Source organism: Lactuca serriola, chromosome 3, assembly GCF_051521515.1.
Source record: "Lactuca serriola cultivar US96UC23 chromosome 3, Lser_US96UC23_V15, whole genome shotgun sequence".
Classification (NCBI taxonomy): domain Eukaryota; kingdom Viridiplantae; phylum Streptophyta; class Magnoliopsida; order Asterales; family Asteraceae; genus Lactuca; species Lactuca serriola.
In genome coordinates, this window is record NC_136410.1 from 66277972 (window position 1) to 66291735 (window position 13764).

General features: G+C 40.0%; 1 long non-coding RNA gene and 1 other non-coding gene across 2 annotated transcripts in view; one reads left to right on the plus strand and one right to left on the minus strand.

Annotated features, from left to right (window-relative positions):
- The window catches only part of LOC145094491 (uncharacterized), a 216646-nt gene that overhangs the window by 61771 nt on the left and 141111 nt on the right, over positions 1-13764 (plus strand). The gene's annotated exons all lie outside the window — the stretch shown is intronic.
- LOC145096353 (small nucleolar RNA R71) lies at positions 4996-5102 on the minus strand. The gene has a single exon (XR_013703762.1). It is a non-coding gene; the product is annotated as a small nucleolar RNA R71 (small nucleolar RNA).

Below are 13764 nucleotides of genomic sequence, written 5' to 3' on the forward strand. Positions count from 1 at the left end.
GTATATTGGAAAAAAAATAAAGGGATGTACTCACCAGTCTATGATGTGATTGTTGTTTGGTGGTGTGTGTGTTGTGCAATGGTAGAGAATTGTAGAGGTTGGCCGATGATGATGGTGCCGTAAATAGTGGTAGGAGTTAACTTTCTATATAATGGGATGAGCTGAGAAATTGCATTATATTTACATGAGAATGGAGATAGTTTGCATTACATTACATGAGATGGAATCGTGTCAGAAACCCTTTCAAAACTGAAGGTTGATGTGGTAAGCCTTAAGCATAATGTACTTACACTTAGTTCGTTGTGCTCTTATCTACAGGATAATAACATTTCATAAATGTTATAGTTGTAGGTTTTAAGTTTTTTTCTTACGAAATGAATAGTTATTTCCATCCCATATTGGTAGAAGGATGAAAGTTTGAGAAGACTGTTAGTTTATAAAAGGAGTCCAAAGCTTTAGTTTCAAAGCACCACAATCACTACACTTCAAGTGTTTGATTTTTTTTTTGTTCTTACAATGTTGAAACTGTTAGTAAAACTTTGGAGACATGAGTGCAATTTTGTGGGGGTCTTGAGAGATTAGTCTAAGTGATTGTAATATTTTATCATATAGTGGATCATTCCCATTGGAAGCTCGTGGTTTTTCTCATGTTTTGGAGTTTTCCATATATATTCTTATGTCCATTATTTTCTCTATTATTGTTATTGGGATGGTTGTTAGGGATCTTTGAGGTCATCTTCTCAACAATACCATACAATTCGGTTTCTAGTATTTTTTTATTCCCCTATTATTGGTACCGTTCCACCTTTTTGATTTTAGACTTCCAATGATTTTCTCCATTCATAACATAGTTGAACATTTAAATGGCAATTTCATAACATAGTTGAACATTTAAATGGAAATTTTTAGGCTTGGGAAATGAGAAAATATTTTCTATCTAGCTGCTACTACATATGACCAAAACCTTGAGGGGCCCTTGGAAGGATGGGCCATGGGTAGTCGCAAATGTTGCCTGTTTCGGACTACTACCTGTGTGGATTTTATTTTTGGTCTTTCTGTGTATGAAGCTTTTTTGCTCACAACTTATACCGGTATGGTATTTTTTTTGGAGAAGATGAGACAATCCTTAAATTGGTTTAAAAACCATAATTACCAACTGATATATTCCATTAATTGTTAAGTCACCAATTCTATATTCAATACATAAACGCCGAGATATTAGAATTGTTTCTTTTGAATCTTTGTTTCAAGATAACTACAAAATAACAATTAAATCGTAACAAGGTTGATGAGCGTTTACGAAGAGCTATCAATTTTGTTGATGGTCGGTCAAAGTTCGTTCTAATGGAAAATGAACTTATGGAAAATGAACTTGTGGGAAGATGTATCCTTCTTTCAGATACAAGAAGTATATGACAACGTAGTAGAAATATTTGATCACTTGCCAACCATTTTTTCGAGGTCTTTTGAGTCTCCATCGAACTTTGATCCACATGTATATGCAACAAGACATTTTGTTTTGAATTTGTACAGAGTCTAGAAATAAAACTGCCTACCGAGTATGTGATATGTGCATAATTAGTAATTATTTAGTATACATTTTTATTCATTTTTAACTAATTATGTGAATAATATGGACAAAAGGTACTTAATATTGTTTAAATTTTGTTTTCAGTTCAAAAGATATGCTTGGGAGTAAAAGGGAGCGAGGGAAAGCAATTAAAGACCAAATAATGAAGATCGAGGAACAAAAGTCCACCTACTCGGCGAGTACACGCGTCTACTCGGCGAGTCCAGCTGAATATTCCAGAAGATAGCCACGACTCCTGATCTAAGACGGATAACAACGAGTCTACTCGGCGAGTTGGGTCTACTACTCGCCGAGTACTAGGGATGAGATTTAGAACCGGAACCGAACCGGAACCGGACCCGTTAGAACCGGAATATATAGAACTGGGTCCAGTTCCGGGTTTAAAAATTGGCTTTATCCGGGTTCCGGGTAATCCGGGTTTGGGTCCATTGGGTCCGGGTAAACCGGGTCTAAAATCCGGAACCGGTTTTTGGAACCGGAACCAGTTTTAGGGCCGGAACCACTTTTTGTGAAACGTTTACAAGGTGCATATCTTATTCGTTTCAACTCCAATTGACATACGGTTTTTTCCAACATGTAGTTTAGAGTTTGTACATGATTCTAGACTATAAATTTGTCATTTTTAGTTTTATATTCATTGACTTACAATCCTCAAAAGTTGAGATACCAAAGCTGAAAGTTTTTAGTTTTTTAGTTTTTTTGTATTCGGTGAAAGTTTTAAAACATGCATATCTAATTCGTTTGAAGTCGGATTGACATGTGGTTTTTTCCAACTTCTAGTTTACAGTTTGTACATGAGTTTAGACTATAATTTTGTCATTTTTGGTTTAACATTCAATGATTTACAGTCCTCCGAAGTCGGGATATCAAAACTGAAAATTTTCAACTTTTCAGCTATTTGTTTTTGTACTTTGTATTATGTGAAAATATTAACACAAGTATATCTCATTCGTTTAAATTCGGATTGACATGCGGCTTTTTCCAGAGTGTATTTTAGAGTTTGTACATGAATTTAGACTCTAATTTTGTTAATTGTGGTTTCGTATTCAATAAGTTACAACCCCCAAAGTCGGGATACCAATATGAAAATTTTCAAAGTTCAACCCACTAAGTAGTAAGTAATTACCAAAAAATTCCGGTTTTTTCGGGTTTTCCGGGTCTAAACCCACTTTATCCGGTTCCAACCTACCCACTTTGATGTTTCCGGGTTTTCCGGTTCTAGACCCACTTTACCCGGAACCATACCCGGAACTGAACCGGAACCAGTTCCTATATACCGGTCCGGTTTCCGGTTCTATAAAATCCCGTTAACCGGTTCCGGGTTTTCCGGGTCCGGGTCCATCCGGTCCGGGTTTGGACCCACTTTCATCCCTACCGAGTACCCCCTGTTTTGAGATATCTATAAAAATCGAACCTTTATCCGAGGAGAACACACTTTTGGCGATTTTGGAAGACCCTTCTGCGATTAAGAGCACTGGAAGACGCTGAGGAATTCTAATCTCCAACCTTTTGAAGAATTGAAGCAACTAGGTTAATCATTCCACTTAGCTTTAGGATTTAATGATGTCTAATCTAGTTAAACTTGTTTTTGTGTGTGATTTTACTGCAACTATGAACTAATTTCGTTTTTGTTTCTGTTTGGGGAATACCAAGGACCTCCTATGGTTTAATTCTAAGTTTTGATTAATTGTTTGTTGGTGATCTATTAAATTAAGTTTGTTAAAGACCCTTATGCATTAATCACGATTGTTTTCTGTTAATTGGAAGACAATTAAGCTGCATGAACATCTCTTAGTTGTTAACCTCATATGTCTATGTGAACACCAATTCATATGCTTAGGAATAATGATTATGAAACTAAGATTAATAAGGCAATAATTAGATTAATGTGTGAGCTTGTTTGAGAAACCATCAACAAGAGGTTAATTGATTTACTAAATTGATTTACCACTACAAATCTTATTTAATCCAAATCATTAATCTAGGGAATTAATTAGTTTAAACATTTGATCACCGCTTAAATTAGTTAATTGTCTAAGGGCTAGGAGCAATGAACATTAACCTAACCACTTTAATTGGTAGCCAATAACAATTAATCTATCATAAATACAAATAACCATAGGAGTGAATTGGTTGAACCTAAATAGAAACATCTTTATCAAATTTGGTGAATTAGTTGTTTGTTTTAGTCATTTAGTTAATTAGGTGTTACTTAAGTTTCTAGTCTTGTAAAACTAGAAGAAAAACCTTTTACTTTCATTAATTGTTTTAGTTAAAGTTAGTTGTTAGTTTAATTTTCCGTTCCCTGAGTTCGACACCTTACTTACTAAACTATACCACTAAAAGACAGGTTCACTGCCTTTGTGTGCTAAATATATTAATAAAAGTAGGGAATAAAACAAGTGCATTCAACACACATCAAGTTTTTGGCGTCGTTGCCGGGGAACGGTTCTAAATAATTAATCTAATTCCTAATTTTTTCGATCCTTTGTGTGAGTTTACTTGCATAAAGTTACTTTATTATAGTTTAGTAGTCAGTAATTAGGTTTTAGCATCTGTTTTAGTTTTTAATATTTAGTTATAATTTTTTCAAAAATACACTGGTACTCGCCGAGTGCAGTCGCACCTACTCGGCGAGTAGCAGCGTAATCAGCAGTTAAATTTTCGATTTCTTTTAGTACAATTTTTTTTGTTCTTTTTACGCTTTTATTCTGTTTATTTCAAGACTTTCATGACCAGAGGATCAAACACCCCGCTGGGTACCCCCGTTTGAAGATCCCGAAACCGCATTGAAAAGAAACAAGGGAAAGGACGTCGAAAGTTCAAGTACACCAAAGAAGTCACCCTTGTCCAATTTGAAGACTGTTTTTGGGAAAAAGAAGAGCAGTAAATCAGGAGCATCCAGCGCTTCCTTAGTAATTGACGAACCGGCTAAGGAGGATATCGAGTACGAGACTGAGGAAGAAGAGGACCCGACATACGAGCACGAAACCGAGTCCGAGGAAGAGTTAGCTGTCACAATGGCTAACATTGATGAAATGCCCATGGGAGAATGGAAGAAGAGGATGCGGGACGACACTGGCCCGGGACTTGTGCAACCCGCAATTCCCGCGACTGCTACCTTCGAGCTAAATGGTCATATCCTAGCGTTACTTAAGGAAATACCTTTTTATGGAAAAGACCATGAAGATGCCTACAAACATTTGGATGAAGTCAATGATGTAGCTGATTACTTCAATGTTCCAAATGTGCCCCGCGAGACTCAGCTACTTCGTATGCTTCCGGTGACATTCAAAGGTGCTGCAAAAGACTGGCTCAAGTCACTCCCCCCCGGATCAGTCACCACTTGGGCCAAGATGAAAGAAGAATTCATTGATCACTTTTGCCCACCTTCCAAGATAGCCAAGTTGAAGAAGGCCATTGCTAACTTTGAACAACAAGCTAGAGAGTCGCTATATGAAGCATGAGAGAGGTATAAGAGCTTACTAAGAAACTGCCCACACCATGACCTTAACAGCCAACAAGAAGTATCCATCTTCTATGATGGAGTCAATGTCACAACCAGGCAATTACTAGACTCGCAAGGCCCGCTCACAAAGAAGCCACCCCCGGTGATCAAAGAATTGATTGAAGAATTCTCTAAACACTCTAGAGAATACCATAACCCTAGGCATGATGTCACTAGGGGAGCTGCTTATGCAGCTACTGAAGACTTATCCGCGGTCATGGCTATGCTAAAAACAATGGATAGGAGGATGGATAAGATGGATCAAACAATCCATGCTATTCGGGTGGGTTGTGAAAACTGCAATGGGCCTCACCTCACTAGAGACTGTGATTTAGATGAGAATGGCAACAAGAAGGCGCAAGTGTGTTATTCAAGTGGAGACCGATACGATGAAGACTGGCGCAAACAAAAGAAAGATTGGCTCCCTTATGAAGAGTACAAGAAAGCCAAGGAGGAAAGGTTTAGGCAAAAAGGGAGAGGGTTATACCAAAAGGAGGAGCCGATGCAAGAAAGGAAGCCCAGCTTGGAAGAAATGCTCACAAAATTTGTAGCTGCTTCAGAAAAAAGACATAGTGACCATGATGCTGCAATTCAAGAAACAAGGACCATGCTAAGGAACCAGCAAGCATCTATCCACAATATAGAGACACAGCTTGGACAACTTGCTCAACAAATCAACCAAAGGTCACCGGGCGAACTTCCTAGCAAAACTGAAAATAACCCACGAGGCGCGCAAATAAACATTGTCACAACAAGAGGTGGGAAGATAATCACTCCCCTGGCACCTATTCAGACTGAGTTATCCAAGAAATCACAGAAGGAGGAGGCAGAAAAGCAAGCAGAAAACCAAGAAATGCACTCTGACAGTCCTACTCGTCGAGTACCATGTATGGACTCGGCGAGTACATCACAAAATCCCACCGCACAGGTTCCTGAAAAACTTTACCAGCCTCCCATGCCATACCCAGCCCGAGCTAAGAAGGAGAAGCAGGAAGAGGAGTATCAGAAGTTTCTAGATCATATCAAGACTCTTCAAATCAACATACCCTTCATTGAAGCCGTCATGCAAATGCCCAAGTATGCAAAGTTCCTTAAGGAACTTCTCACCAATAGAAGGAAAATGGAAGAAGTGAAGAAGGTAGTACTCAATGAAAACTGCTCAGCTGCTATGCTAAATAAGCTACCAAAGAAGAAAGGCGACCCGGGGAGCTTGACCTTACCTTGCCAATTTGGCACCTTGACCATCATTCATGCCTTAGCCGATTCGTGAGCAAGTGTGAATCTAATGCCATATTCGTTCTTTAAGAAGCTGGATCTCCCGGAACCAAGGCCAATTCGCATGGCAATACACTTGGCAAACAAAACAGTCACCTTTCCAAGAGGCATATGCGAAGACATACTAGTCAAGGTCGACAAATTTGTCTTTCCCACTGATTTTATCATTCTAGACATGGAGGCGGATCCACAAGTGCCAATCATCCTTGGAAGACCCTTCCTCAACACGGCAAGTGCCATAGTAGACATGAGGGACTCAAAGATCACCTTGCGGGTAGGAGAAGATTCAGTCAGATTCGGAGTGGACCAAGCCATGAAGTATTCAAGGAACAGTGACGACACGGCATTCTCAATCGATATGTTAGATGAATTACTGGAGGAAGGCATAGCTGAAGATTCCATCAAGTTCACAGCTGAGGATGAAGAATTTGATCCAGAAAAAGACTTGATGGAAATTGAAAGACTGCTGGAAGAAGACGACTACGAAGAATTGGTAAAGAGCACAAACAGTTCTACTCGCCGAGTAGGACCGATATACTCGCCGAGTACCTCTGAAGAAAAGGCAGAAGTTGTGAATACAGCCACAAACTCGCCGAGTACCCTACCTGCACTCGGCGAGTCCAACAGTTAGAGCCAAAAATCGGAGCTTAAAACTTTACCAGATCATTTGGAGTATGCTTTTCTCGAAGAAGGCAACCAAAAGCCAGTAATTATAGCCTCTGACCTAACCAATTCTGAAAAAGAAGAACTCGTGCAAGTATTGAAGAAGCGGAAACGGGCCATAGCATGGAGCATCACCGGCATCAAGGGAATAAGTCCATCCTATTGCTCCCACAAGATCAACCTGGAAGAAGGAGCAAAGCCGGTTGTACAGCACCAAAGAAGACTGAACCCGAATATGCAAGAAGTAGTCAAGAAGGAAGTGGTCAAGCTTTTAGATGCAGGAATTATATATTCCATTTCCGATAGTCCATGGGTGAGTCCGGTCCAAGTGGTGCCTAAGAAAGGAGGGATGACGGTCATAACCAATGACAAGAACGAGTTAATTCCGACACGAACGGTAACCGATTGGAGAGTGTGCATCGATTATCGAAAGCTAAACGATGCCACTCGTAAAGACCATTTTCCCTTACCTTTTATTGATCAAATGCTAGAAAGATTATCGGGCCATAGCTATTATTGCTTTCTAGATGGATTTTCGAGGTATTTTCAAATACCCATAGACCCAATGGACAAAGAAAAGACCACATTCACTTGCCCAAGTGGGACTTTTGCTTATAGACGCATGCCTTTTGGGTTATGCAATGCACCCGCGACTTTTCAAAGGTGCATGACATCTATATTCCACGATATGGTGGAAAAATTCATGGAAGTTTTTATGGACGATTTTTCCGTATTTGGATCATCTTTCCATGATTGTCTCACTAATCTTGACTTAATGCTTGCTAGGTGTGAAAAAAACCGACTTGGTACTAAATTGGGAGAAATGCCATTTTATGGTCAAGGAGGGTATAGTGTTGGGCCACAAGATTTCCAAAATGGGAATTGAAGTGGATAGGGCAAAGATAGACACTATTGCCAAATTACCCCCACCAACCAATGTGAAGGGCATTAGGAGTTTTCTAGGACACACGGGTTTTTACCGGCGTTTCATAAAAGATTTTTCCAAAATAACTAAGCCTCTAACACAACTACTACTAAAAGATGCACCATTTAATTTCACTAAAGAGTGTTTAGAGGCATTTGAATTTTTAAAGGAAAAACTAACTAATGCCCCGATCATTATTGCACCAAATTGGAACTTACCTTTTGAGATTATGTGTGATGCTAGTGACTACGCATTAGGAGCTGTCCTTGGTCAAAGGGTTGATAAGCACTTTCAACCCATATATTATGCTAGCAAGACTCTAAACCCAGCCCAAGAAAATTACACCACCACTGAAAAAGAATTACTAGCTGTGGTGTATGCCTTTGACAAATTCCGCCCCTATTTAGTTTTATCTAAAACCACTGTTTTTACTGACCACTCGGCTATCAAGTATTTGTTTTCCAAACAGGATGCCAAGCCAAGACTGATATCATGGGTGCTACTTCTTCAAGAATTTGACATAGAGATACGAGACAAGAAGGGAATGGAGAATGTGGCAGCTGGCCACTTGTCAAGGCTTGAGAACCCGCAATTGCAAGAAGATAAAGTTGGAGACGACTTCCCAGACGAGTACATCATGGTGACAGTGGGAGAAGAGGCATGGTTCGCGGACATAACTAATTATTTAGCTACAAAATACATCCCGAAAGACTTTAGCAGTCAACAAAAGAAGTAATTCTTTGCTGAATTAAAATATTACTTTTGGGATGAGCCATACCTCTTCCGAAGCTGTGCGGATGGGATCATATGAAGATGCGTATTTGGGAAGAAAAGCCAGAAAATACTAGAGCATTGTCATAGCGGGCCCACGGGTGGACATCATGGAGCACATTACACGGCGAAGAAGATCTTTGACATTGGGTTTTATTGGTCCACAATTTTTAAAGATGCAACCCAATTTGTCAAAGAATGTGATGCTTGTCAAAGGGTGGGAAACATTTCATCTCAAAATGAAATGCCACACATAGTATCCAAGTATGCGAGGTGTTCGACGTGTGGGGAATTGACTTCATGGGACCATTTCCCATGTCTAAAGGAAACAAATACATACTAGTGGCGGTAGATTACGTATCCAAATGGGCGGAAGCACAAGCATTACCAACAAATGACGGACGGGTGGTAGTACGGTTTTTAAAGAAACTATTTTCACGATTTGGAGTCCTGAAAGCCCTTATAAGTGACCGAGGCACACACTTTGCCAATGATCAATTGGAAAAGGCGTTAAAGAAATATGGGGTCACCCATAAGTTTTCCACATCATACCATCCACAAACTAGTGGACAAACCGAAGTGACCAATCGAGCCTTAAAGCGTATTTTGGAGAAATCGGTGGGGAGCAATCGCAAGGAATGGTCGGATAAGCTAGATGATACACTTTGGGCCTTTCGTATAGCTTTCAAAACACCTATTGGTACCACACCATATAGGTTAGTTTATGGAAAGCAATGTCATTTACCGGTGGAGCTAGAACACAAGGCGTTTTGGGCTTTGAAGAGGTGTAATTTTAACATGGAGGAATTAAAGAGCAACCGGTTAATGCAAATGAATGCTCTTGAAGAACTAAGGAATGATGCATACTCCAGCTCATGGCTATATAAAGAGAAGACCAAGATGTGGCATGATAAGAGGATCAAAGATAAACAAATTCATGAAGGCCAAAAAGTGTTGCTCTTCAACTCAAGACTAAAGCTTTTCTCGGGAAAACTCAAGTCAAGGTGGGATGGGCCTTTTATAGTGAAGACGGTGTTTCCACATGGTGCTATAGAGCTATTATCAAGAGATGGCACACCTTTCAAGGTCAATGGTCATAGGGTTTAAAAATATGAAGGAGTCCCCCGGAATGAAGGAATGGAAGAGTTGCTGTTGCTGGAAAAGATTGCAGCCACGTAGAAGGGGAGGAGTCTAGCTAATGACTCCCTAAAAAGAAGCGCTTCTCGGGAGGCAACCCGAGTTTCAAGTTTGCATTTTCTTTCCTTTTCTTTTACTTTATTTTTTCTTTTCTTTCTTTTCTTCATTTATTTTGAGAACATAACTGCTTGAGGACAAGCAATGCTTAGAGTGTGGGGTGGATGGTTTAAAAAAAAAGAGAAAATACATAAACTTTTCAAAATTGCCACAAAAATTTCAAACTGTAAGGTTTACTCGCCGAGTAGGCACGTATACTCGGCGAGTACCTACCCGAGTAACCCGAAGAAACGCGTATTTGAATATGTACTTGGCGAGTAGGTCCTTTCTACTCGGCGAGTAGCCGATTTACACGGGTGAATTATAAGTCTGTAAAAAGAGGGTTTTTCACCCATTACACCTCATACTCGCCGTGCACAGCATATCCTCGAGCAGTAGGCGATTTTCGCGATTCCAGTTCTTCGATTTTCTACTTGATTTGCATCATTCAACCAAAAAGGTAACATCTTTACACTATAAACTCCTTAAAGGTTTGATCTTTATCATGGATTTGCCCCGATTTTACTTGATTTCGGATTTGGGGGTTTCCTCAAATTCTAGGGTTTCGAATTAGCCATGAATTACGTGATATTATGATGAATTTCTTTATGATTTGTGGTTAGATAGGCTATTACAACAAACCCCTGTAAAAAAATTGGATTATTAACTGCTATACACAGGTCCGAGACAATACAGTCCCGCAGTTCATCCTACTCGCCGAGTAGGTCGTGTACTCGGCGAGTAGATGACTTTTTAGACCCACTTTCTTGTTTTTAATTACTAGGTATTGTTTGCTGGTGTGTTTGTTGGTGTTTGTATGTAGGAACCATGTTCAGAAGGGGGCAGTCTTCGCGCGGGGGAAGTCAAAATGATATTCCATGGCTTTCCTTTCAACACATAACTTCCAAGTCATTCCAAACCCGGGCTAGAAACAGGGTGGAAGCCCTCAAACAAAAGGAAATTCATCTCCCAAATGCGGTTGACTGGGGTTGGCTGGGCAATGTCGGGTTAGAGGAGGAACTTACACCATATTTGGTGAAAGAGTGTAGTTTGGGGTACACCACCATTACGTGTGATGGGTGGTTATAATTGTTCAAAATTCAGGAGTCCGTGTATGCTGAGTTGTGCTGGGAGTTTTTCGCTACCATCTCATTCTGAGGTGGTGGTGACTATTACAATCCCAACGTAATCTCTTTTTCTTTGGGTGGAGAGCTGCGACAGTGCAGCATTGCTGAGTTCTCGTGGAGGTTGGGAATTTATGATCAAAGCGTGATGTTGACAGAAGATTTTGAAGCATTCCTGGAAAACAACCACAAAGAACTTCCCGAGGCAGTGGTGGCCTCGACATGGTGGAACACAATAGCCAACCGAGTTTATATTCCGTCCACCGCTCAAGAAGGCCACATCCGCTCACCAATCCACCGCCTTATTCACCGATTTGTTGCCAGAACCATCAACCAAAGGAAGGATTGGGACAAGGTCCCAACCCTTGACATCTTCTATTTATGGAGTATCGTTACTCCCGAACCCTTTTGCAACCTCCCGTACTGCATTGCCAAATTCCTTGCCGAAGGGGCGGTCAAGGAGAAAGTTAATTCAAAAATCAATGGAGGAATGTTTATAACTCGACTGGCCAAGTCGTTTGGGATACTTGATCTACCACAAGCTAGGGCGTTCACGGTGATCCACCCTCCACCATTCAACACGACATTATATCGGTGGGCGAGGATAGTCGAGAAGTTTGGTGACTCATTCACCATCCCATATGAAGATGAGCCGGCGATTCCGGAGGAGCCGGGGAGGCGGGTCAGACAACGTAGCGAGCGGGTGCGAGAAGACCCACCGGTTATTCCGGTGGAGGAGGATAATGACGGATGGAATCAATTAGAGTACCGCCGCTACCTAGATGACATTGGGCAAGGGGTGAACTACAATAACCAATCTTTTGAATATCTTTTTCAACAAATGGATATCACCCCAAGGCCCGGTCCCGGATACCCATATATCATGAATTAGGATGAACGGATGAGGAGGAGAGCCGGAGAAGGAGGAAGTTGCACGGGAGGCGCCGATATGGAGGATGAATGATGAAGAATTGTTTTCTTTTATGTTTTTTTTATGATGTTTTAATTATGTTATGGACAAATGTTAAAACACTTGGATGATGTTTGTTTTGGTGGTTTGATTATTAGTATCACTTTTAGTTGTTCAATTTTTTAAGGAAAAAGATTAGGAGGAATGCTAAGTTGAGGATCAAAAAGGAGATTAGGAGATTTTCAAAGAAAAATGGAGTGTTGTTCTTAGGATTGAGTCCGTGCAAGTTGAGAGTGATGGAGTGTGCTATTACTGAATGAATTAGAAGAGAGGGTCAGGTTGCATTTCCAAACTAGAGTCGAATGAAGCATCAGCTGTATTAATTTTTGGAACTGTCAGTTCTACTCGCCGAGTGCACAAATTCTACCCGGCGAGTACCTGAGTTATTGCACGACATTGTTCTGAGACGAGATCTACTCGCCGAGTAGGCTTCCAATTTTCGAATTCCAGAACTGCTTTGGGCACTTTCACTGCAACATTTGACCATTTTTTGGACGAATTGTATCTGGAGATATTCTAAAGAAGCTTGTTCCTTTAAATTTTCGAGCTATCAACCACACGAGGTTTGACACCCAAGGCATGGATGCGCTGTTCCCATGCCAAAGTCAGCTGAAGTTGGAGCCTTACATGAAGAGTATCAACCTATCGACTGCTACCCCAGGGGAGTTTGTTCCAATTCCCTCTTTATTCTCTTTTTATGTTTTTATCATACATAATATGCAATGAGGTCATTGTATAAAATAAGTGTGGGGTAGGGGGTTGGTCACATAAATAGAAAATTTAGAATCTTAATTTAGGCTAATTTTAAAAAATTTGTTGCATACCAAAAATATTACTTAGAACTTAATTTAGAAAATTTTGGTAAAAGTAAAATTAGGATTCCATGTTAGAATTATGTTGATAATTGCATGATAACCCAAATGTTTAGTTGAGCCTATATACGTTCTAGTGCATTTGTGGCTTCCTTATTCCAGTGAAATCATGGGACAAAAACACAACCCCGTTCAGCCCGAGGGATGCATTATGTTTAGCAGCCTAAACCTGAAATGTATCCAGGAAGATTGTTATCGTTAGCCAATAAAGGTTGAGATTGAGCGCCCCTGCTTAAGCATGTAGGGATTTGAGTGAAAAAAGTGAGTACACGTAAAAAAAAAGAGAGGATTACAAGAAAAGTTTGAAGAATTTTTGGAGCATCAAAGTCAAATATGAAATTAGAAGATCAAAAATTCCAAGAAATTCAAAAAGTTGAAGATACCAAAAATCAAACAATAAAGGTGGTGAATTCAAAGAGATCAAAGATCAAATTACCAAAGAAAGTGAAGAATTCCAAAAGAGCTCCATAGTGGTATCGAAAAGTTGTAATTCAAGATTATGTATGTTTGGGTTGCTCAATTAAAAATACCTTGAGGGTAAGAGGTTTTCTGAGGATGGATTCGGAGGGTTGCATAAAATGAGCATAGTTCGCGATGAGTGGGCAAGTGTTTATGAGGATTGTGAGTATTTGGAGTATGGGAGGTCCTTAGGAAAAATTTTAGACACAAATGCATGCATTGCGGTCTCGGCATAATGGCTGGGTTAGATTGGAGTTGTCATATGTGATTCTAATATGTTTAAAATTTAGTTTTGCTTGGGGGCAAGCAAAAGTCAAGTGTGGGGTATTTTGATATGTGCAAAATTAGTAATTATTTAGTATACATTTTTATT